The sequence below is a fragment of the Portunus trituberculatus genome, chromosome 36, assembly GCF_017591435.1.
Source record: "Portunus trituberculatus isolate SZX2019 chromosome 36, ASM1759143v1, whole genome shotgun sequence".
NCBI lineage: Eukaryota > Metazoa > Arthropoda > Malacostraca > Decapoda > Portunidae > Portunus > Portunus trituberculatus.
This window is the reverse complement of record NC_059290.1, coordinates 8696594-8701593: the sequence shown is the minus strand read 5'-3', so window position 1 is coordinate 8701593 and position 5000 is coordinate 8696594. Positions and strand designations below refer to the sequence as shown.

At 39.5% G+C, this 5000-nt stretch overlaps 1 protein-coding gene and 1 pseudogene across 1 annotated transcript in view; one reads left to right on the top strand and one right to left on the bottom strand.

The window, feature by feature from the left end:
• LOC123513509 (glutamate formimidoyltransferase-like) overlaps positions 1-5000 on the top strand; it is a 53883-nt gene that overhangs the window by 18083 nt on the left and 30800 nt on the right. The window lies entirely within an intron of this gene.
• The window catches only part of LOC123513508, a 33078-nt pseudogene that overhangs the window by 15721 nt on the left and 12357 nt on the right, over positions 1-5000 (bottom strand).

The window sequence follows — 5000 nt, the reverse complement described above, 5'->3', positions numbered from 1 at the left end:
TTCAAATTTCACGTCGTTACTTTCCGTTTTCCTTCGTTCTTCTCGTTCTTGTTCGCAGTCTTTTCTTTCTTATCTCTCTAAATTAATCTACGAGTCATTTTTCCTCTTGTTCGTCTATTTATCTCCCCTTCCCGTCTCTCTCTCTCTCTTTCTTCTTCTTAGTCTTCTTCACCTTCATATGTTTTTACTCTTCCTTCTCGCTATCCTCCTCATTTCCTCCCTCCTCTTATCCTCCACTCTCCTCTCCTTCCTCTTGTGCACAACGAAGACACGAATCCTCTCTTTCCTCCCTGGTTCTTCCTCCTTTCCTCCTTTCCTCTTATCTTTCTCCATCCACCACCACGCTTCTCTTCTGTGCTAAAGGGTTCCCGGCAGAAAGAGGCGGCGCGTGACTTGGCGGTACAGCGGCTCGTGGTCAACTGAGCTCTGGCACGCTTGGTTAGTTGGTGGTTGCTTGTCATTGGACTTACAGCCAGTCAGTGACGGGAACGGTTGTGGTGGTGGTGGTGGTGGTGGTGGGGAGGAGAAGGAGCAGGAGGAGGAGAAAGGGTTATGATTAGTTGGAAGGGGTTCTTCTTCTTCTTCTTCTTCTTTTCTTCTTCTTCTTCTTCTTCGTCGATTTCCTATTTTTTTCTACTACTACTACTACTACTACTACTACTACTACTACTACTACTACTACTATAACTACTACTACTTCTACTTCTACTTCATTAAAGTCTTCCTCCTCCTCCTCCTCCTCCTCCTCCTCCTCCTCCTCCTCCTCCTCCTCCTCCTCCTCCTCCTCCTCCTCCTCCTCCTCTTCCTCCTCCTCCTTCAGTATATATTTTCCTTTGACCTAGAAATAACTTCCTCTCTCTCTCTCTCTCTCTCTCTCTCTCTCTCTCTCTCTCTCTCTTGGTGGTAATAGTAGTAAAGATAGAGGTGAAGAAGGCGAGGTGTTGATAAAAGAAGGAGATAAAGAAGGAGAAAGAGATAAGAAGAAGAGGAAAGAAGAAAAAAACGGAAGACAGATAAGAAAATACTCCAATGAAATATAACGATAATTTTTTTTTTTTTACTAATTTGAAAGTAATATCTCTCTCTCTCTCTCTCTCTCTCTCTCTCTCTCTCTCTCTCTCTCTCTCTCTCTCTCTCTCTCTCTTAATTAAAAGAGAATTATTTGGCAAGTTTGGTATAAGATTAATGTCAAACTCACTCACTCTCTCTCTCTCTCTCTCTCTCTCTCTCTCTCTCTCTCTCTCTCTCTCTCTCTCTCTCTCTCTCTCTCTCTCGTTACTTCTGGATTAATTTTTCATCGGATTAAAGAAAGAGAAATTAGGTAATAAAAAATAAAGCCTTTTTTTTTATTTTCTTTCGGTCAAGGATGGTGATAATTACGAAAGGAAAGAAGGAGAGAGAGAGAGAGAGAGAGAGATGATGTTGATTCTGATTATCTTTGTAGTTTATGTTCTTTTAGTTTCTCTTTTTTTTTTCTTGTTTTTTTTTTAAAGGAATTGATGCGAATATTTGCAAAAACTGACGTGGAGTGAAGAAAATGCCGCGTGAAAAAAGATGAAGTGATTTGCATGCGTATTCATTGAGAGGAAAGTGTGAATAGGAAAGGATATACTGAATGAGAGAGAGAGAGAGAGAGAGAGAGAGAGAGAGAGAGAGAGAGTGTTTGTGTCTGATGACGTGTCACGTTAATGAAGACTGTTGACATGAATGGAATTAGAAAGAGAGAGAGAGAGAGAGAGAGAGAGAGAGAGAGAGAGAGAGAGAGAGAGAGAGAGAGAGAGAAGGGGGGTTAATAAGAGACAGGACAGACAGACAAGATGTTGAATTAAGCATGGTGAGTGACAGTAACACACACACACACACACACACACACACACACACACACACACACACACACACACACACACACACACACACACACACACACAGATAGACACAACACACTCATAGCAAGGTCACGACAATATGACCTCACGTGACTAATTAAAGAGAGAGAGAGAGTGCACATCATATACCCCCTGTTATGTATTCTTTTCTAGTTTCATTATTTCATTGAGGAAAAACGTATTAAAACAGTTACCCTTTGAAGCGAAAACCTAGAGAGAGAGAGAGAGAGAGAGAGAGAGAGAGAGAGAGAGAGAGAGAGAAAGAGTAATGCCTCCTGAAGACCCCGCAACACGCACTACATATCTGCCTCAATAACTGGTCTCCTCCACGCCCAACACTGAGACGCTAAGCCGATGGGTGGAGATAGAGCAGGTGTGAGAGAGAGAGAGAGAGAGAGAGAGAGAGAGAGAGAGAGAGAGAGGGTTAAAAATACAATAGATCAGGCTGGTTGATAGATTGATAGTGATAGATAAAGTAGATTAGTTTGTACGGTGATAGATAAAAAGATAAACTCACATACACACCTTCATTGATTAATTAATTGAATGAAAAGGTACTTGGCTTCTCTCGGACCTGCTCGGGGACAGACATCGAAGTGGGCTTTTTTTTTATTTAGTTATTTTTTTTCTCCTCCTTGGCCAGATTTCTTCTCTTACATAAAAATAAAAGAAAATAACAATGACACATACACTTAAATGAACACACTATCTGGAATTTAAGTAGATTGATTGATTGATGGATAGAATATACATAAATAAAAGCATTACCTGTAGATGATTAACCCTTTCAGTACTGAGACAGTTTTTACCTTGAGATTTGTGTACGACTAAGGTGGCTTGAAGATTAATGGCCACAGGGATTAAACCATTTTATTGACATTAGGAAGCGTCTGTGGTGGCTTGAAGATTAATGGCCACAGTCTTCACTATTTTAATCCCCCATAATAGTTTCTGGAGGTGTATGATATCACAAAATAGTAAGCAGAATGAATATAAGAATGTGGATTAAACCATTTTATTAACATTAGAATAGGTCTATGGTGTCTTGAAGATTAATGGTCACAGTCTTCTCTAGTTTACTCCCCCACGTGAGTTTCTGAAGGTGATAGAAACGCGTCATGGTACTGAAGGGGTTAACAGTGCACACTTTGCTCACCAGGTAATGCTCCCCCCCTCCCATTTCCTACGCTCCATTTCTCATACCCTCCCACCATTTACAGTATAACCCCATTAATCGTAACCACCATTTAAAGGGAGATTGATTTATTCACTCCAATCTCAAATAAGGAAAAAGAGTTAGATTCCGTATATTTTCGTTCATTTTGATTTAAGAGTCATGGGGAAAATCTTGTAAAATTTCGCACACTTCGGATTCAAAGGCAAGGGAGCGAAAGAGAGTCGTTTATTGCGATTCTAAAGTCAAAGAAGGGAAAAGATATATCGTAAATTTTGCTACTTTTCGAATTTAGAGGCAAGGAAAGAAAAGAAAATATCATAAAATCACACACATCTCGATTCTAAAGTCAAAGGAGCAAAGAGGATATTGTGTACATACATATATATCTACTTTAAAGACAAACAGGCAAGAAAAGTATCTTAAATTCTCCTACTTTTTAATTTTAGAGTCAAAGAAACGAAAGATAACAGTAAAATCACACAATTCTTGATTTTAAAGTTAGAGGAACAAAAAAAAAAATTGCATTCTCGTATACTTCGATTCTAAAGTGAAACAAATAGGAAAAGTATCGTAAATTTTACTACTTTGCGAATTTAAAGTCAAGGAAAGAAAAGAAAATATAAAATCACACAATTCTCGATTTTAAAGTTAGAGGGAAAAAAATCATACATTCTCGTATATTTTGATTCTGAAATGAAACAGACTAAGAAACAGTATCGTAAATTATCATACTTTTCAAATTTAGAGTCAAGGAAACAAAAGAATATCGTCAAATCACATTTATCTCGATTTTTAAAAGTCAAAAGAGCCAAAAATTATCGTTCTTTCTTGTATATGTCGATTTTAGAGTCAAACAAGCTGAAAAGTATCGTAAATCCTCCTACTTTTCGATTTCAGAGTCACAAGAACCCTAAAAACATCATACATTCTCATATACTTAAATTTAAAGACGAGGAAAAAAAAAAACTCGTCCTTTCTCGTCTGTGTCGATTTTAAACCCAAACAAGCAGGAAAGTATCGTAAATCCTCCTACTTTTCGATTTCAATGTCACAAGAACCCCAAAAACATCGTACTTTCTCACACATTTCGATCTGTGGAGATAAGAAGGTGAGGAAGCAAGGTGCCAGCTGCACGTCAGAAAACCAACACAGGACAACACCGCGGCATTGAAACGTAAACTCTACTGCCTGCTATGAATTCCCTCCAGCCTCCTCAAGTTGTGTGTGTGTGTGTGTGTGTGTGTGTGTGTGTGTGTGTGTGTGTGTGTGTGTGTGTGTTCCATCATCACGACTATTTTCCCAGGCCACAGAGATGATTAGCGGAGTTTTCAAGTGTTTCTCCTTTTAATGACACAGTTTTTATTTACGTTTTTTTTTTTTTTTTTTTTTAAGGATGTTTTTTACTGTTCTAGAGGCAGAGTGACAAGATTTCTATATTAACAACTGGAGAAACACTCTTGAAAACCCCGCTATCTATATTTACACTTTTTTTTTTTTTTAAGACGTGTATTTACAGTTCTAGAGGCAGAGTGACAAGATTTCAACATCATTATTAACTAGAGAAGCACTCTTGAAAACCCCGCTAATCGTCGCTGTGGGCTTAGAAAATAGTCGTGGTGGAAGAACAAGCCTTCCGGACCAGCAATTACTTACCGTCTTGCCGGAGCACCAAGCTGGCCCACACACTCCCCTGTCACAGCTTGCCTCACCACTATCCCCATCTTGCTGGTCACACACACACTTCTGCACTCTCAGTCTCACGCGTGTATATATCCCTTCATTGCTCCGCCCACCTGCTCTCCCTCCCTCTTCCTCCCTCTCTCCCTCTCCCTCTCCCCCCGCTCTCTACCTCCCAAGTATTTCCCTTTTATGTTGTCTTCTGTACGATTGTCATATCTCATGCCTTCTCTTTCGCATTTTCTTGAGTCTTGGGTCAT